This window comes from Rutidosis leptorrhynchoides, chromosome 2 (genome assembly GCF_046630445.1).
Source record: "Rutidosis leptorrhynchoides isolate AG116_Rl617_1_P2 chromosome 2, CSIRO_AGI_Rlap_v1, whole genome shotgun sequence".
Lineage (NCBI taxonomy): Eukaryota > Viridiplantae > Streptophyta > Magnoliopsida > Asterales > Asteraceae > Rutidosis > Rutidosis leptorrhynchoides.
Window position 1 is genome coordinate 79,242,355 of NC_092334.1, and position 22,952 is coordinate 79,265,306.

Below are 22,952 nucleotides of genomic sequence, written 5' to 3' on the forward strand. Positions count from 1 at the left end.
GGTAGCCTAAGAATTAGGGAACTGGCCCCTAATTGACGCGAATCCTAAAGGTAGATCTACGGGAACTAACAACCCCCATTCTAGAATTTGGAATGCTTTAGTACTTCGAGTTTATCATGTCCGATGGGTGTCCCGGAATGATGGGGATATTCTATATGCATCTTGTTAATATCGGTTACCATGTGTTCAATCCATATGAATGATTTTTATGCATTATGTTTATGAGAAATGGAAATATGAAATCTTGTGGTCTATTAAAATTATGGAAATGATCGATTATGATAAACTAATGAACTCACCAACCTTTTGGTTGACACTTTAAAGCATGTTTATTCTCAGGATTTAAAGAAATCTTCCGCTGTGCATTTGCTCAATTTAAAGATATTACTTGGAGCCATGCATGGCATATTTCAAAAGACGTTGCATTCAAGTCGTTGAGTTAAGTAAAGATTATGATTAAGTAAATGACAGATTAGGTCATTTATAGTTGCATATTATGAAATGGTATGCATGCCTGTCAACTTTCGATGTAAATGAAAGTTTGTCTTTTAAAACGAATGCAATGTTTGTAAAATGTATCATATAGAGGTCAAATACCTCGCAATGTAATCATATGTTATTGTATTCGTTCTGATGGATTAGGACGGGTCTTTACATGTGGTATCAGAGCAATGGTCTTAGCGAACCAGGTCTGCATTAGTGTGTCTAACTGATAAGTCATTAGGATGCATTAGTGAGTCTGGACTTCGACCGTGTCTGCATGTCAAAAGTTTTGCTTATCATTTTTGTCAGAAATTGCCTGTTTATTATTCTTAGTCTAGACACATCTTATTGCATTGATTGCATGAATAGTGTATAGACAAAATCCATATCTTAGCGTATCTGCTAAATCATATCATAGCGTATCTGTTACTGTAAACTTTGTCTGACATATTCCGTAAATTCCTCCGTAATCTACGAAATATTTTGCTCTATATATATATATATATATATATATATATATATATATATATATATATATATATATATATATATATATATATATATATATATATATATATAGATATTCTATGTAATTAGAATACCATCCGATAGCCAGAAAATCATCTCATATCGAAAAAAAATCCTTTATTCAATCGTACAAAATGGAATTCACCATCAGTTCAAGTCCTTCGGATTCCGAAATGGAATCCCAATCAAGCTTCGAAAGCAGTGTGACCGAAATGGATCAACCAATCAGCCATCATCTATTCTGGATGAATTGGGGATGGGTTCGTAGCCTCCTCAATCATTGGAGACAAGAATAAGGTGATCCCTTCCATCCACCACATTGCCCTCTTGGCGAAGAACCTGAAGCACTTACCGGAGAACCTGTCCGAAACACTATTTTCTCTCTCATTTCCAGAGTACCTCGTCACGATTATAAATTACATCAAATTCTAGATTTTATTTATCCACTCGTTTGAACCGACAATCACCCCGGTGTAATAGAAGAAGTCAACGAGCTTCGCGCTCGGGTGGTGGCTTTGGAGAATATGGCGCAAAGGTTACAAACACCAGCACCAGCACCAGCAGCATAAACAGTACCACCATCAGCAACACCAATAGTACCATCACCATCATCAACAGCAACATTCGCATCCCATGCCTCAACATCTCATTCTGTATCTCGAGTATAATTATCATTCTACGTGACGTTCTACATTATTTATCTTCGTTCGACATGATGATTATATAATCTCTAATGTTTTAGAGATTATGTACTCTAATTCTAACCGAAAAGCAAATGAGTTTAATGTTATATTAACTCATTAAATCCATAATTACATCTGAAGAAAATATATATGTATATATGTTTTCATAAAGATTGTAATTAAAAATTCTTTTGTACAAACTGTTAATGGTGAAAATATTTTAACGGGTAGGTAATACCCGAGGAATATTTAGATTTCACATTAATAAATTACACTGTACATTATTCGAAGCTGATTCAACAGTCATTCACTATCCTACTTACAACCACCGATATACGTATCTGTTCACCGCAGAATAACCATTTTCATCCAATTTCAAATTTGGATTTTGATTTACCAGAATCCAACAAGTGGCATAATGAAGAAAACATTGGACAAAATAAAATTTGTTAGAAACAAACAAATTAACTATGAGAAATTTTGTTAAGAATCCACGCTAACTGTTCCTAAGTAACTGTTCCTAGCTAACTAATTACATTTTATTTATCGCAATTTAATTATCGCAATTTATATTCCCGCAATTTTATTTATCGTCATTTAATTTCTGTTATTTATTTTACGCACTTTAAATATCGGGACACGTATACAAGGTTTTGACATATCATATCGACGCATCTATATATATTATTTGGAATAACCATAGACACTCTATATGCAGTAATGCTTGAGTTAGCTATACAGGGTTGAGGTTGATTCTACAATAATATATATACTTTGAGTTGTGATCGAGTCTGAGACATGTATACAATGGGTCACGATACGTATTAATTAATTCGAATATTATATATGAATTATTGAATTATTAACTGTGGACTACAATATTGGACAATTAAAATGAATTAAAATATTGATTTTAACATATGAAACTAAACAATTCTTCAAGTTTGCCACTTGATTTCATCTTAAACCTCATTTGTATCTTGACGATTACAATCTGCATTCAAACTTTTCATGATTCTTGAAAACACCTCAATCTAGAGAATGAATCAACTACATCTCATCTACGGAAAGAAAGATTTATGCATATAATTATGCACCTGAAAACACTCGAAACCTGAGTAAACATTTAGTACGTATCTGTGCTAGCTCCTTGGGCGTTTTTATTACCGAAAATTAACTTTATAATTCCTTTTCAAAATAGCCAATTTTATCACAGCTCCAGCAAGTCAACTTCGACTTTCGTTCAAAACAACCTTATTATAACCATGATATATACGTTGTCTTTTTGCCATCATTACCGGGGAACCTTTCATATTCCACCACATTATCAGCAGATGTACCAGCAACTTTGTTACTCTTTAGCGTAAGCCTCTCCGAAAAATCATTTTATGTACTCATTGAAACCCCATTATCTACTCATCTGCATCTTGTAACGAGAATTGCCATACCAATTATCGAGAATCAGCAATCAGTATTTCGAATCTCGCAATGTTTCTACATCAACAGTTATATGAATATGTATAACATTTATCTCTTAGAATTATGACCTTTAATTCTGAATTTCTGAAAAGCAACCAGTCTGCGAATCAATTCTTTGAGTATCAAAAGAACTGATAAAGCAGCAAAAACTATAGATGACTTTAACAGTCAAAAGTTGGATGAAAAAGAATGGATTGTTGGAAACGCTCAATAGAAAATTTAGTACCGAACAGCGGATTATGCGAAACTATGAAGGAGATTGTGGACAAATCACAAAGACTAAACCTGCTTTTAAAGAATTCAAATGATCCAGTATCTGCTAAAGTCATTAGTGAATATCTTGCTCTTTAATCGCTCTAAATCATCGTGAATGAATTTCTTCATCACAATTTGATTCTAAAATTCTAAGAAATTATCGTATCCTCTATTATAAATATCCTCGATACTTCTGAAGATAATTTCATAACTATTCTTATCCGAAATCATTTATCTTCTCGCGTTATCAGTGTTACATCAAACAGGAGACTGTTTTCATTTCTAAATTCTGAAAAATTCGAATCAAAATATGAATGTTTTTGAAATATTGTTGGGAACTGAAGCATAAGTTAGTATAATATAATGACACTTGATCAACGTGATTATATTACAGTAAGTCATGCTGAGTTTCTAATGGAACGTGATGATTCACAGATCATAACGTCATCATGTGCCATGTTACACGACTCTTATATTCTATCTAATATATAAACATATCAAGCATATAATTTCTTGATAGTCCTATCTTTTCTTTTGAATTCTGGTAATTTAACCAATCAAGATCATGCTATTACAATTTCTCTCTTAGAACGTTAGTCATGTTCATTCGAAACTTCATACCTACAAATTCTGGACCATTACTTGCTGTGCTTAAAGTCGGGAAGAGAAAACAAAAGGGTTGAACTCCCAAAATATAAAGGAAATGAAGAGGGTGAATTTATAGTGAGATATCCGACAGAGCAATTAAAATAGATTATGGTATTAAACCAAAGAAGATCCTAATTTTCTTAATTATCGAAGAATCAAATCTTATATAGATTACGAAGATTTCCTCTAAATCCCTTGAATTCCGGAAATCAACCTAGACAACGTCAAAAGTTAAGATGAAACTTTATTGCTTCAATTCAATCTTTTGTGATAACTTCACTCATACGCTTCGAATAATCGAATTGTTTTATCTGTATTACTCAATAATGATAAAACTTTAATTATCAACGCATATTCGTCATGAAAACATTTTTTATTGTTAGCCATGACGATCTCAATCAAATTTCGGGACGAAATTTCTTTAACGGGTAGGTACTGTGACGATCCGAAAATTTCCGACCAAATTTAAACTTAATCTTTATATGGTTTTGACAAGATAAGCAAAGTCTATTAAACTAAGTCTTAAAATTTTGAATTGTTTCATATATTCATTTGACATCTGACCATTCCTGATGATTCACGAACAATTAATTATAAATAGATATGGGTGTGTATATATATATGTATATAAATAATTGGAAATATAATTTTAATATTATAAGATTTAATTAATTATGTAAAATAAAATGCTATATGATATTATTATTAAAATGAATCAAAATATATACAGAAAGTATATTGAATATATATTTAGATTATTTCAAATTTATTTAGTAAACGTTAGTAACACTCGGTTGTCGCTTCGTTGATTCTAATATAGATCTAATACATATATATATATATATATATATATATATATATATATATATATATATATATATATATATATATATATATATATATATATATATATATATATATATATACGAAGGTCTAAAATAAAAGTTGGGCAATAAATTGATTACAAAGATTATAGGTTTGTTAAAAATATTTTTTACCTTTTTAGTTTGAATATTAATACTCCGTACATATTACTTGGAACTAAAAATAAATATTAGACGAAACTTTTTAGTCAGGTTTCAAACATTTATTTACCAAAATAACTAAAGATATTTAATATAAAAATTTGGGAATTTTAGGAAGACTTTTATATACTAACTGTTTAGCAATGGACACGATATACCATTCGGTGTTAAAACTGTTGGCAGACTCCTCAGGTGTTAATTAAATTGATTATTATGTTACTGTTACCATGTGATTCACTTTTGAACTTAACAAAGGTACATGTGGGTTTTGCCAGTGTTTATAAAATCTATTATATACCTAACATCTTTAACTATATATATAGACATACACATATCATACATATATCTTATAGAATGCAATCTTCTTCTTCTTTCTTCAACACCCCATCGCCACATATCATAAATATTTTCTGTTTCAGCTGCTCCATTCGTTTCCTGTTCAGATGCAAGAACCATCGTGGTTTGTTACTTTTTGATTACAACATCAAATCATGAGGTTTACGGCTACTGTTATGGTTTCTGTTTCGAGTGAGTAATCAAACCCACTTAAATTGTTTTGTTTCCTGTTACTGCTATTAATCGAGATATGGCTGTTGCTTATATTCTCTGTAGCTAATTGATGACAAATAATCGATGGAATCCAGCTGTTTCCCCTGAACGAAAACCCTTTCTTTTACTTATGTTATTGGGCTAGTTAATGGATTCAAATAATTAAGCATGGATTATAAATATGGGCTTCTTTAAAAAAAATATGTTGGGCTGCTATAATCCCTTATGAGTGGGCCGAAATTCATCAGTTGGGTTGAAAACGATGACAATGAATGTTGTTGTCGACTATGATGATGTTTGTGATGATACGAAGATGAAAATGATAAGTGATACGGTGATGAGAATGAAAATGATAATTATGGTAACTAGTTACGACATAATAATGATGATTATTAGACGATATAAGTAGGTGATGGAATCATGAAGATGATGATCATGATGCATGATTAAGATGATGATTTAAGGTTAAGATTGTGTGTAATTAATGAAGAAGGAAATTAGAAACCGAATAAAATGGGTAAAGTTAGATTGGATACGTATTTATGAGAAAAACAGAAACGATTCCATGGTTTAAGGTGTTATCGGGACGTTGCGGGTTCAAACCCGGACTTGGGCATTTTTTTAAGGACTACTTCTATGAGGTAGTATTACTGTTATCATTATTATTATTATTATTATTATTATTATTATTATTATTATTATTATTATTATTATTATTATTATTATTATTATTATTATTATCATATCATGATTATTAGTAATAAAAGTATTATTATTATTAAGTATTATAATTAAGAATATTATTAGTAGTATCATTATTATAAAATTTTCACTTTTATTAAAACTATCATTTTATATCAAAATTTTCACTTCTAGTATTATTATTATTAATATTATTATCATTCTTATTAGTAATATCATTTTATTATCGTATTTATTTAAAGTATCATTATTATTAAAATTCACATAACTATTAAAACTACCATTTTTATTAAAATTATCATTATCATTATTATTATTATATTATAACAAATAAAGATTTTGTATATAAAATATACTTATATTACCTATAAATATATATTAAACATATTAACATATATATATTTTATAATTTAAGATATAATATATAGACAAAATATAGTACAAATTCTATATAAACTACAACAACAAATATATAAATATTATCTAATTAATAAATGAAATTATGTGATTTCCATTATATTTATTAATAAATATACAAATGATATAGGTTCGTGAATCCAAGGCCAACCCTGCATTGTTCAATGTCGTCATATGTATTTTTACTACAAAATATAGTATCGTGAGTTTCATTTGCTCTCTGTTTAAATGCTTTTGCAATATATATTTTTGGGACTGAGAATACATGCGATTTTATAAATGTTTTATGAAATAGACACAAGTAATTGAAACTACATTATATGGTTGAATGGATCGAAGCCAAATATGCCCTTTTAGCTTGGTAGCCTAAGAATTAGGGAACTGGCCCCTAATTGACGTGAATCCTAAAGGTAGATCTACGGGAACTAACAACCCCCATTCTGGAATTTGGAATGCTTTAGTACTTCGAGTTTATCATGTCCGATGGGTGTCCCGAAATGATGGGGATATTCTATATGCATCTTGTTAATGTCGGTTACCAGGTGTTCAATCCATATGAATGATTTTTATGCATGATGTTTATGGGAAATGGAAATATGAAATCTTGTGGTCTATTAAAATTATGGAAATGATCGATTATGATAAACAAATGAACTCACCAACCTTTTGGTTGACACTTTAAAGCATGTTTATTCTCAGAATTTAAAGAAATCTTCCGCTGTGCATTTGCTCAATTTAAAGATATTACTTGGAGTCATTCATGGCATATTTCAAAAGACGTTGCATTCAAGTCGTTGAGTTCAGTAAAGATTATGATTAAGTAAATGACAGATTAGGTCATTTATAGTTGGATATTATGAAATGGTATTCATTCCTGTCAACTTTCGATGTAAATGAAAGTTTGTCTTTTAAAACGAATGCAATGTTTGTAAAATGTATCATATAGAGGTCAAATACCTCGAAATGTAATCATATGTTATTGTATTCGTTCTTATAGATTAGGACGGGTCTTTACAGAATCAACCTCAACCCTGTATAGCTAACTCGATCATTACCGCATATAGAGTGTCTATGGTTATTCCAAATAATATATATATAGATGACGTCGATATGATATGTCAAAACATTGTATACTTGTCTATGGTCTATCAAGATTACATAATATATGTTAGAATACATGTATAATATAATAGAAGTTAGTTAAGTTATGGTTAGTATAGATTTGTTACAAAGTTTCATGTAGCTATAACAAGCAAAAGTATCCAATTTTATTTTACCCATAACTTCTTCGTTTTAAATCCGTTTTGAGTGAATCTAATTGATATGGTTTCATATTGAACCAAATATTAATAATATAAACATAAAAAGTATAGGTTTATATTCAGAAATATAAGTTACAAGTCGTTTTTGAAAGAGATAGTCATTTCCGTCGAAAGAACGACATCTTGATGACCATTTTGAAAAACATACTTCCACTTTGAGTTTAACCATGATTTTTGGATATAGTTTCATGTTCATATGAAATATCATTTTCTCAAAAGAACAACTTCTAAATCAAAGTTTGTCATAGTTTTTAATTATCTAACCCAAAACAGCCCCCGGTTTTACTACAACGGCGTATGTCCGGTTTTACGGTGTTCTTCGTGTTTCCAGATTTTAAATCATTAAGTTAGCATATCATACAGATATATAACATGTGTTTAGTTGATTTTAAAAGTAAAGTTAGAAGGATTTACTTTGTTTACGAACAAGTTTAGAATTAACTAAACTATGTTCTAGTGATTACAAGTTTAAATCTTCGAATAAGATAGTTATATATATATATGAATTGAATGATGTTATGAACATCATTACTACCTCAAGTATAGTTGGTAAACCTACTGGAAATGACAAGAAATGATCTAGAGCTTCAAAAGATCTTGGATGGCTTGAAAGTTCTTGAAGTAGAATCATGACACGGAAACAAGTTCAAGTGTTTTACTGTAGTAAATAGTGTTTTACTGTAACAAATAGTGTTTACTGTAGCAAATAGTGTTTTACTGTAGCAAATAGTATTTCACTTGTACATCTTTGATTTAATTGTATTTATTATTATTATTATTATTATTATTATTATTATTATTATTATATATATATATATATATATATATATATATATATATATATATATAAAATAAAAACTTACATCATAAAAAAATAAAATGATTATATAATCATCACAAGTTATGACGTTCGTGAATCATCAGGCAAATGGGGTGGTCAATTGTCTTCATAAACTCATTTCAATTAATCAAGTCTTAACAAGTTTGATTGCTTAAAATGTTGGAAACATTTAATCATGTAAATATAGTTTTCATTTAAAATATAAACATGGAAAAGTTCGGGTCACTATAGTACCTACCCGTTAAATAAATTTCGTCCCGAAATTTTAAGCTGTTGAAGGTGTTGACTCATCTTCTGGAAATAAGCGTGGGTATTTCTTCTTCATCTGATCTTCATTTTCCCAGGTGAACTTGGGTCCTCTACGTGCAATCCATCGAACCTTAACAATTGGTATTTTATTTTGCTTAAGTCTTTTAACCTCACGATCCATTATTTTGAACGGGTTCTTCAATGAATTGAAGTTTTTCATTGATTTGGATTTTGTCTAAAGGAATAGTGAGATCTTCTTTAGCTAAGCATTTCTTCATATTCGAGACGTGAAAGGTATTATGTACGCCGGCTAATTGTTGTGGTAATTCAAGTTGATAAGCTACCGGTCCGACACGATCAATAATCTTGAATGGCCCAATGTATCTCGGGTTTAGTTTTCCCCGTTTTCCAAAACGAACAATACCTTTCCAAGGTGATACTTTAAGCATGACCATGTCACTAATTTCAAATTCTATATTTTTTCTTTTACTGTCTGCGTAGCTCTTTTGCCGACTTTGGGCGGTTTTCAACCGTTGTTGAATTTGAATGATTTTCTCAGTAGTTTTTTGGATAATTTCTGGACCCGTAATTTGTCTATCTCCCACTTCACTCCAACAAATCAGTGACCTGCACTTTCTGCCATAAAGTGCCTCAAACGGTGTCATCTCAATACTCAAGTGGTAACTGTTGTTGTAGGAAAATTCTGCTAACGGTAGATGTCGATCCCAACTGTTTCCAAAATCAATAACACATGCTCGTAGCATGTCTTCAAGAGTCTGTATCATCCTTTCACTTTGTCGATCGGTTTGTGGATGATAGGCAGTACTCATATCTTGACAAGTTCCCAATGCTTGTTGTAACGTTTGCCAAAACCTTGAAACAAATCTACCGTCCCTATCAGAGATAATACAGATTAGTATTCCGTGTCTAGAGACGACTTCCTTCAAGTATAGTCGTGCTAAATTTTCCATTTTATCATCTTCTTGCATTGGTAGAAAGTGCGCTGATTTGGTGAGACGATCGACTATTACCTAAATAGTATCATAACCACTTGCAGTCCTTGGCAATTTAGTAATGAAATCCATGGTAATGTTTTCCTATTTCCATTCCGGGATTTCAGGTTGTTGAAGTAGACCTGATGGTTTTTGATGTTCAGCTTTTACCTTAGAACACGTCAAACATTCTCCTACGTATGTAGCAATATCAGCTTTCATACCCAGCTACCAAAAATGTTTCTTGAGATCTCGGTACAACTTTCCCGCTCCGGGATGTATTGAGTATCTGGTTTTATGTGCTTCACTGAGTACCATTTCTCTCACACCTCCAAACTTTGGTACCCAAATTCTTTCAGCCCTATATCGAGTTCCGTCTTCCCGAATATTAATATGTTTCTCCGATTCTTTGGGTATTTCATTCTTCAATTTTCCCTCTTTTAAAACTCCCTGTTGCGCCTCCTTTATTTAAGTAGTAAGGTTAGTACGAATAATTATATTCATAGCTTTTACCCGCATAGGTTCTCTGTCCTTTCTACTCAAAGCGTCGGCTACCACATTCTCCTTTCCCGGGTAGTAACGAATCTCAAAATCGTAATCATTCAACAATTCAATCCACCTACGCTGCCTCATGTTCAGCTGTTTCTGATCAAATATATATTGGAGACTTTTGTGGTCGGTATATATAATACTTTTGACTCCATATAAGTAGTGCCTCCAAGTCTTTAATGCAAAAACAACAGCGCCCAATTCCAAATCATGAGTCGTATAATTTTGCTCGTGAATCTTCAATTGTCTGGAGGCATATGCAATTACCTTCGTTCGTTACATTAATACACAACCGAGGCCTTACTTTGAGGCGTCACAATATATCACAAAGTCATCATTCGCTTCAGGCAATGACAATATAGGTGCTGTAGTTAGCTTTTTCTTCAATAACCGAAACGCTTTCTCTTGTTCATCCTTCCATTCAAATTTCTTCCCTTTATGCGTCAATGCAGTCAAGGGTTTTGCTATTTTGGAAAAATCTTGGATGAATCTTTTGTAGTAACCAGCCAATCCTAAAAATTGGCGTATATGCTTTCGGAGTTTTCGGGGTTTCCCACTTTTCAACGGTTTCAATTTTTGTCGGATCAACCTGAATACCTTCTTTGTTCACTATATGACCGAGAAATTGAACTTCTTCCAACCAAAATGCACACTTTGTAAACTTAGCGTATAGTTTTTCTTTCATCAACAACTCTAGCATTTTTCTCAAATGTTCTTCGTGCTCTTGATCATTCTGTGAGTAAATAAGTATGTCATCGATGTAGACAATGACAAATTTATCAAGATATGGTCCACACACGAGGTTCATGAGGTCCATGAACACATCTGGTGCGTTAGTCAGTCCAAACGGCATAATCATAAACTCATAATGACCGTAACGCGTCCTAAAAGCAGTCTTTGGAATACCATCCTTCTTCACCCGCATTTGATGATTCCCGGAATGTAAATCGATCTTCGAATAAACTGACGGACCTTGTAATTGGTCAAATAATTCGTCGATTCTCGGGAGTGGATAACGGTTCTTGATGGTAAGTTTGTTCAACTCTCTGTAGTCGATACATAACCTGAATGTACCATCTTTCTTTTTGATAAACAAAACAGGAGCTCCCCACGGTGATGTGCTTGGTCGAATGAAACTATGCTCCAAAAGTTCTTGTAATTGGCTTTGTAACTCTTTCATTTTGCTGGGTGCGAGTCTATATGGCGCACGAGCTATTGGTGCAGCTCCGGGTACAAGATCTATTTCAAATTCAACAGATCGATGTGGAGGTAGTCCCGGTAATTCTTTCGAAAATACATCGGGAAATTCTTTTGCGACGGGAACATCATTGATGTTCTTCTCTTCTGTTTATACTTTCTCGACATGTGCTAGAACAGCATAGCAACCTTTTCTTATTAGCTTTTGCGCTTTCAAATTACTAATAAGATTTAGTTTCACGTTGCTCTTTTCTCCGTACACCATTAAGGGTTTTTCTTTTTCTCGTACGATACGAATTGCATTTTTGTAACATACGATCTCTGCTCTCTCCTTTTTCAACCAGTCCATGCCAATTATCACATCAAAACTCCCTAACTCTACTGGTATCAAATCAATCTTAAACGTTTCGTTAACCAGTTTAATTTCTCGATTCTGACATATTTTATCTGCTGAAATTAATTTACCGTTTTCTAATTCGAGTAAAAATTTATTATTCATAGGTGTCAATGGACCACTTAATTTAGCATAAAAATATCTTCTCATATAGCTTCTATCCGCACCCGAATCAAATAAAACATAAGCAGATTTATTGTCAATAAGAAACGTACCCGTAACAAGCTCCGGGTCTTCCTGCGCTTCTGCCGCATTAATATTGAAAACTCTTCCACAGCCTTGCCCATTAGTATTCCCTTGGTTTGGGCAATTTCTAATAATGTGGCCCGGTTTTCCACATCCATAACAAACTACGGCGGCATTATTTATTCTGACATTATTTGTTCCTTTAATTTTGTTATTCGTCGGTCCGTAGACCTCACACTTCACTGCACCATGACCATTTCTTTTACACTTGGTGCAAAATGTCATGCAGAACTCATTCGGATGGTACTCTTCACACCTTTGGCATGGCTGTTTCTGCTTCTTGTTGTTATAGGGATTGTTGTTGTTGCGGTTTTTATTGTTGTTGGGATGATTGTTATAGTTGTTGTTATTGGGATGGTTTTTGTTGCGTTTATTGTTGCGAAAAATGGTGCGATTGTGGTTGTGATTTTGGTGTTAATTGTTGATGCGATAGTTACTGTTGTTGTGTTGGTAACTCTTGTCACTGTTTTCTTCCCACTTCCTCTTGACTTGCTTCACTTTGACCTCCTCGGCCGCCTGCTCTTTATTCCTTCCCTCGATCTGGTTTATAAGTTTAGGAGCCATTCGGCTTGCCTTTTGCATTGAAGTGGGTGCTCTCGCACTCACATCCTCCTGAATTCTCTCTGGTAGTCCCTTTACAAATGCATCAATATGCTCTTCTTCATCTTCGAACACTCTTGGACACAATAAACACAACTCAGTGAATCGTCATTCATATGTGGTGATATCGAATCCTTGTGCTCGTAATTCTCTAAGCTCGGTTTTGAGCTTATTGACTTCGTTTCTGGGACGGTACTGCTCATTCATCAAGTGTTTGAATGCTGACCACGGTAGTGCGTAAGCAGCATCTTGTCCCACCTATTCGAGGTATGTGTTCCACCATGTTAACGCAGTACCTGTGAAGGTATGCATGGCGTACTTTACCTTGTCTTCTTCAATACATTTGCTTATAGCAAACACAGATTCGACCTTCTCGGTCCAACGTTTCAGTCCGACTGGTCCTTCAGTCCTATCGAATTCCAGAGGCTTACAGGCAGTGAAAGCCTTGTAGGAGCTTCCTACACGGTTTCCTATGGAGTTAACTCCACTGCTAGACCCTGAATTATTGTTGTTGTTTTGCATTGCGCCCTGTACTGCCGCTATGTTTGCAGCAAGGAATGCATGGAAATCTTCTTCGTTCATATTCAAGTTCTGTCGAGTAGTCGGTGCCATTTCCTTCAAAAATAACCAAAAGAGTTAAGTTAATCATATAGAATATTAGGTCTAGTTAATAGTATTTCGTAGCATAATATGAACTTATTTATAAAAGCCTTTTCTTTATATTAGCGTTTTATAATTTTTAGTTCGGGTAGTACCTACCCGTTAAGTTCATACTTAGTAGCTAATATACAATTCAACTACTACAATTCTATATGAAAAACGGATTACAATAATATTACGTTCAAATTTTTATACAATATTTTACAAACGTACAATATCACTATTTTACATATAGCATGAAATATAGTACACAATAACTTCGATACAAGGCACTCGCGAAGACCATTCTAGTTTAACGCAAGTCGTTCAGCAAAGGCAATCAAGACACGTAATTCGTAGGTCCAGAAACAAGTCATGCATTCGGGTTTTACTAATACTATTTCCCATCCTTGGTCTTGTGGAAAATAAATGTGGTGACCGTTGGCTAGGCAGCATGTTGTAACGTCTTCAAAAGGACGGGGGTTACGTAATGCCCAATACCCCCGTAACAATCTGCAAATCTTGTTTCTCACCCCAACTACTGAATCCGTCACTTGTGGGAATGTTTTAATTAACAGTTGTAATCCGATGTTCTTTTTCTCAATTTGGTGAGAAGCGAACATCACTAACTCATAAACATAACATGCTTCTTTAATTTGCATGTTGGAAGCTCTTTCTAAAGAACGAAGTCCTATGTTGGGATATGTGGAGTCAAAATAGGCTCTCAACCCGTAGCGTAAAATTGCATTTGGGTTCTCCGCACTTAATGCTTTAAAGAAAACACGGCGTAACTTAAGGTCTCTCCAATGTGATATACCTCATCTTTCAAAGGAAAGCCTTTTATAAACTAAGGCATGCCTGGAACGTCTTTCAAATGTTCGACAAACAAATTTCGCCATAAACAATTGAGCCGATGAATCCTGACCGACTCTAGACAAAATTTCATCAATCATATCCCCTAGTTGGTCTTCTAAAATATTCGGTTGTCTATCCTTAACATCAATTTTGTGTTTTTATACTGTAAAATAGACGAGGATTAGATTCGTAAAAGATAATTAACAAACAATACAAGCAATTTTTACCTATATCATAAAAGTACAAGCACACTATAATACATATATTACACAGCATGATTACAACTCTTTATTCCGACTCACTTGTTTCTTCCTCGTCGGACTTAGTTCGTTTAGCTAATTTCTTAGGGATACATGGTGCTCCTCTAATACGAGCCGTCATTTTCACAAATGGTCTAGAAAAACTTGGTGGTTTAGATGTTCCCAGGTTATAGTTAAAAATTTAAGAAGTAAGGGTGTTTACGGTATACACCATCGGGGTATTTCATGTTAACATAAAGTTCATCGGTTTTGGACTCGAGTTTTTCTATTTTGATAGCTTTTCCCTTATTATTTTCTTTTGTCTTATTAAATTGAGCCGATGTAATTTCTATAACATTATCAGAATCCTCATCGAGATCTGATTCATCGGAAAATTGGTAATTTTCCCAATATTTTTCCTCCTCAGCGGAGACACCACAAACCATTTTTAACTTTGGTCCATTAATTGATGATTTTCTTTTATTTATCTGTTTTTCTGTGGTTCCTAATATTTCCTCCTCCGGAACCTCTTCTTCCGTTTCCTCTTCTTCCGGTTCCTCTTCTTCCGGTTCTTCTTCTTCTTCTTCCGGATTTTGTGAATCTTCCCACAATTCATTCGACTCTTCATTATTATTAGGTGAGTCGATGGGATTTGTACTAGAGGTAGACATCTATCACACAATATCAAACATGTTAAGAGATTAATATATCACATAATATTTACATGTTAACAATATATAGTTTCCAACAAAAAGTGTTAAGCAATCGTTCTTCAAGTAAACACGGTCGTAGTCCAGACTCACTAATGCATCCTAACAAACTCGGTTAGACACACTAATGTAAATTTCTGGTTCTCTAAGACCAACGCTCTGATACCAACTGAAATGTCCCATTCATATCAATTATAAATGTTTCATATTAATTGGTTTCGTTGCGAGGTTTTGACCTCTATATGAGACGTTTTTCAAAGACTGCATTCGATTTTTAAAACAAACCATAACCTTTACTTTATCAATAAAGGTTTAAAAGACATAGCGTAGATTACCAAATAATGGTAATCTAAAGTACAACGTTTACATACGACCATTACATAATGGGTTACGATAATATATTACAACAATTTATTTTCCGAATGCATTTTTTCTTTAAACATTATCATACAAGCATGCTGACTCTGAATCTTGTCCTTAATTTAGCATGCAACAGCGGAAGCTCTTAATAATCACCTGAGAATAAAATGCTTAAAACGTCAACAAAAATGTTGGTGAGTTATAGGTTTAGCCTATATGTATATCAATTTGTAATAATAGACCACAAGATTTCACTTTTCATAAACATCCATCTCATATCAGGCATTTCGCAAACTGCATAGAGATAAAAATCACTCATATGGTGAACACCTGGTAACCGACCTTAACAAGATGCATATAGAATATCCCCATCATTCCGGGACTCCTTTCGGACATGATAAATTCGAAGTATTAAAGTATCAGGTACTTTGGATGGGGCTTGTTGGGCCCAATAGATCTATCTTTAGGATTCGCGTTAATTAGGGTGTCTGTTCCCTAATTCTTAGATTACCAGACTAAAAAGAGGCATATTCGATTTAATAATTCAACCATAGAATGTAGTTTCACGTACTTGTGTCTATTTTGTAAAACATTTATAAAACTGCATGTATTCTCATCCCAAAAATATTAGATTTTAAAAGTGGGACTATAACTCACTTTCACAGATTATCATTTCTTCGAGAATTAGACTTGGCCACTAGTCGATTCACGAACCTATAACAAATATATACATATATATCAAAGTTTGATCGAAATATATTCATACCATAGTTTATTACGTTTTAACGATTTAAGTTTGTTAAGTTGACAGTCCAACGTTAGTAGTCCATAATTAATTGTCCACAGTTAGTAGTACATAAATAAATCTGTGACGACCCGGAAACTTTCGACTAATTTTGAACCAAACTCTCGATGCAATTTAATATTTGTAACACGATAAGCAAAGTCTGTTATGTTGAGTCTCAAAATTTTGAACTGTTTTCATGCATCATTTAACTTCGACCATTCTCGATGATTCACGAACCATTAATTGTAAATAAATGTGTATACATACAAAAATACATAGAAGTTGTTATATTATTATTACTAATATTATTATTATCATTAACAAATATTAATAATATTATAACTAATATTATTAATATCATTAATAATATTATTATTATCATTTTATTATTATTATCATTATTAATTATTATTAAACTTATTAAGATCCTTATTATTGTTATTATTAATATCATCATATTATGATTATTATTACTTTTATTACTATTATTAATATTATTATTAGTATTTATATTTTTATTAATATAATTATAATTATTAATATTACTTATAAAAAAAATAATCATCAGATATATGGATTTAGAATCAGAATCAGTTACAAGTAACAATCAAAACTGTATATGATTTGTTCCTATCTGATTTTGTTACAAGTCTCAATCTGCTTTTAAATTTCCATTTTTGTTTCTTCTTCTGATCGAATACTTCTGTCGATTCAATCCAACTACAAAACAAAATGTTAAACGAATATTGTAGCTGTATTAAATCTCCCTTTCACTTCATATAACTTTCTACTGACTGAAATTCAAGAACGAAGAACCAAAAGAATAAAAAAAAGATCAATTCTGTTTCACGTACCAATCAAGCTTTATATTTTATTTTTATTTATGTCCTTCTTTCTCTGATTATAGATTCCTGGTCGACCATCATCACTAGATAACAAACTATTATACTGCTTCAAATATTCGATTTACAAGATATTATATATTGCATTGGTTTACTGCAACTCCGAAAGAAAAGAAGAAAAATCAATAAAAATTAGGAAATATATTCTTATATCGATTCAATTGTCCTTCCTATCTGTTAAAAGTAATTTATTTGAATAACTTACAGCTATAAGACAATTGATCAATCACATAACGTAACAAATTCAGCTGCACATCATTATCTACTTTCTATATTTTTATTTTTATCTTTTGTTTCCTTCTTCTGAACTTGATTCTCGTCGACCAAATCATGCTATATATAAACGACCAATACATATAGCTCGAGGAACTTACATAACACTACACTCGGTAACCACCTTCTTCATCATCAAAACCTTCACCCAGGAGAGCCACCATCATTCGAGAACTACTCAACGAAACCTATTTGTTATATTTTTTTTTTCTTGTTCGATCACAACCAATTTGCTATCTACGATCAAGAACCATAGCACCTTCTCCTATCCCCTTCTTATCTTGTCAGATTCTTTTTCAATGAACTCAAACATTTGCCATTGGCTATAACTATAATCGCCACCTCACCTCAATCGCCACCATCACCAAAGTTCACTGCTGAAGCTACGTTTCTGTTTTGACTTTGTTACTGCAACAATGGTGCGTCTCACTTCTGTTTTCTGTCTGAAGACAGCCACCACCCAACCGAATTCATCACCCCCAAATTACTTGTTTCTATTTGATATTTATAAACCAAACAACCCATTTAATCACCACCACTAGCCACACATATGCATGCTACAACATTCTTTCTACCATTTTTTTTTGTTTCTTTCAATGCTGCATGCATGCTTCCTTTATGTTCCTGTTGGAAGCTAAACTCAAAAAAGAGAAGGTAATTTTGTTGAGTCGAAATGATCACAATTAGCTTTGTCACTGTGATTATTAATATACACCCAATCAATCTTGAGAAAAACTATACATGTGGGACTAAATAGATAAGTGGCCGACATTTATTAAAAAGAAAAGATGTTGTATCAATTTTGCAAGTTGGAAACAAATTGCTAAGTGGCCAACCATTGCTAGGAGCCTAGGATAACACTCATATACCATACTAAATTCATAGAGATTTTGATGGCCATGTGGGTGTCCAATAATTGATCAAGTCCACCAAGCAAACCCCACTTGAATTACTACTGGGTGATTTGATCCCATTTACAAACATATAGCTTGCCTTTTTAATTGAAGTTGTAGCCGACATTTACCAAGTATAACCTCACTTGGTTTCTTTTTTTTCCTCTCCAAAAAGAACCAAACCCCACTAAACCCTCGTTCAATCCCTTTTTGCTTCCTTCTGCAGCTAATTTTTTTTTTATTTATCTGTTTCCCGTTTCTAACCTGGATCGAGAACATAATAATTATTTTGGGCCAAATCTTTATTGGACTGCTTATTTGAACAGCCTGCTAAGTGTATTTACTTATTTTCGTTTGGGCTGAGTGTTATTTTTTAGTGGGCCGAGACCCAACTCGTTTTCTTTTAGACTGCTGAGATTTTTCTTTTGTGAATCAAAGAGATAATGATGATGAATCATGTTACACTAAATGGTGTAGATAATGACTTAATGATGAGGTCATATTGATGATGAGACACTAACAGAATGATAATAATAATATTAAGGTGCTGTTATAATGATACGGGATAATCATAATAACCGAATTATGATAATAATATAATGAAGATGACGATATGATTTTGGTAACGGGAATGAGGATGATTATATTATCGACATGATATAGGTTGATAATGATGAAATTCCATGATTGTGATGATGATCATGATCGATATTGATGATGACGAGGTGAGCTCAATGATAATAATGAGGGACTGTAAGAATTAGAAGATGATGATATGAAAGAGGAAGAAGAAAACATAAATTTACGAATTAAATGAATTTAAGGTAGTAACTAAAACAGAAAATACGAAGTAGAGCAATGGTTAGGCGTGTGGTTTGGGCTAATGAGAGGTCACGGGTTCGAACCTGGACTAAAGCATTTTTTTTTAGAAAAAGAAGAAAAAGAAAGACACCTGGATATAGTTATATCTATTAGTATGTGAAGTTAAAACAGAAGTATAGAAACATCATAATGGTTAAGGATGTTATCGGGTTAGCGGGAGGTCGCGGGTTCAAACCTGGGCTTGGGCATTCATTTTCTTTTTGACTACTTCTTTGAGGTAGTTTACTTATTACTCATTATTATTATTATTATTATTATTATTATTGTTATTATTATTATTATTAAGGTTACAAAAATTATTATTTTCAATATTAACATATAATAATTATTATCATAAAATGATAGTAATAGTATTATTATTAAAATTATTATTATTATAATTAGTATTATTATTATTATTATTATTATTATTATTATTATTATTATTATTATTATTATTATTTTTATTATTATTATTATTATTATTATTATTATTATTATTATTATTATTATCATCATCATTTTTGTTATTACTAGGATCATTATTATTATTATTATTAATAGTATTATTTTTGTAACAAATTATTGATTTTTGAGATAATATATATATATATATATATATATATATATATATATATATATATATATATATATATATATATATATATATATATATATATATATATATATATATTAACATAACTATATATATGAATATTGATTCTTTTACAAAATAACCATATATAGAACACAACTGAGGATATAAAACATAAATAAAGTATATATAGTTATATAACTACAACACTTAATATACATAAATATTATATAGAAGGAATTATGTGATTATATGTGTTAATATATATACTTGATATAGGTTCGTGAATCCGAGGCCAACCCTGCATTGTTCAGTTTCGTAGTATGCATATTTTTACTAAAAATATCGTATCGTGAGTTCATCTGATTCCCTTTTACTCTTTACATTTTTTTTGCTGAGAATACAAGCGTTGTTTTTATAACTGCTTTATTAAATGCTTTTGAAATATATTTTGAACTGAGAATACATGAAATGCTTTTATAAATGTTTGACGAGATAGACACAACCAAAACATTCCTCGAATGAATTATTATGCAGACAGAAGTTCTGTGGATTATTATTGAATTAGTTGGACGTTATAATTGCCAGTAATTGTTGTGAATATTTTCCCCTGATTATTATTGCTTGGTAACCTAAGAATTAGAAACGGGTATGGCCCTAATTCACGCGAATCCTAAAGGTAGCTATCGGGTTTAACACCCCCACCCAGAATGTTCACTGGACGGAAGAGCTAGTGGGCGTGGTGTTTAGTACTTCGAAGTTTATATATTATACAGACAAGATGTTCTGTTTTGGGGATATTTATTGATGCGCATTATATGTTAAGGTCGGTTACCATGTTGAGCAATGAAATCTAAGCGAATGTTATGTATTGAGAGAATGATTTTTATATACAGGTTATGTGTATTAGTTTTGTGCACGAGATATGTGTACGGTTATTTAAAAATCGCGATGCAACCTACGGGGGAGAAAAGGATACGAACCTACTCTGCTAAGCATTATAAAAAATGGTTTCGTACACGAGATAGGTGTACTGTATTTAAATCTTGTGGTCTATCAAAATGATGAATTTTATTATTTATGATAAACCTATGAACTCACCAACATTTTGGTTGACACTTTAAAGCATGTTTATTCTCAGGTTTTAAAGAAATCTTCCGTTGTACATTTGCTCAATTTAAAGATACTACTTGGAGTCATTCATGGCATATAGAAGTCAGAACCTCGCAATGGGACCATCTGTTAAAGATTTCGTCCAGGTGGATTAGGACGGGTCATTTCAGGTGGTATCAGAGTGGTGGTCTTAGTGAACCAGGTCTTGCATTAGTGTGTCTAACTGGTAGTTGTTAGGATGCATTAATGAGTCTGGACTTCGACCTAGTAGTTGTTAGGATATATTAATAAGTCTGGACTTGAACCTAGTATGCATGTCAAAAGTTTTGCTTACCATTCTTTGTCGAAAAATATCTACCTATCATTTTCAGTCTCGACATGTCTTATTGCAATTATTGTATAGATGATGTACAGACAAATTCATATCCCATTACATTAAACCTTGTCTGGCACGTTTCCTTAATTCCCTCTGTAATCTACGGGATCTTCTGTATTATATAAAGGTATTAAGTATTCTAAGTAATTAGAATATCATCCGATATTCAAAAATCATTTCATATCAAAAATCCTTTATCTAACCGTGCAAGATGAATTCTGCAACCAGTTCAAGTTCCTCGACTTCAAAAGCTATTCCGATATGGATATTCACCTAAGCTCCGAAAGAAGTGTAACCGGAATGGATCAACCAATCAGCCATCATCAATTCTGAATGAATTGAGGATGGGTTCATAGTTGACTTAATTAATGGAGACACGAAGAAGGCGATCCTTTCCATCAACAGAATTCACCTCTTGGTGAAGAACCTGAAGCACTTACCGGCGAACCTGTTCGAAACACCATTTTCTCTCTCATTTCCCGAATATCTCGCCATGATTATATACAATCTCAAATTCAAAACCTTATTCACCCGCTTGTTGCAACTGCCAATCATCCCGGAGTAATCAAAGAAGTCAACGAGCTTCGCGCCTGAGTAATAATTTTGGAGAATATGGTGCAAAACTTACCAGCTTCAGCCACATCACCGACACTAACAGAACCACCAGCAATAGCATCTGTACCATCAACACCACACGCCACAATATCACAATCTATACCCCAAGCATGATCTTCGTTCTACATATTGATTTACATGGATTATCTTCGTTCTACGTATCGTTCTACCTCATTTATCTTCGTTCGACATGGCGATTACGTAATCTCTAATATTTTAGAGATTATGTACTATAATTCTAACCGTAAATCAGATGAGTTTAATATCATATTAACTCATTAAATCTATGATTACATCTGAAGAAAATATATATGTATATATATTTTCATAAAGATTGTAATTAAAAGTTCTCTTGTACAAACTATTAATGGTGAAAATATTTTAACGGGTAGATAATACCCGAGAAATATTTAGATTTCATATTAATATGTTATATTGTACATTCTTCAATTCTGATTCAACAATCATTAACTATCCTATTTGCATCTGCAAATATATGTATCCGAAGAACAATCATTTTCGTTCAATTACATATTCTGATTTTGACCGATCAGAATCCAAGTCAAGATTTGACA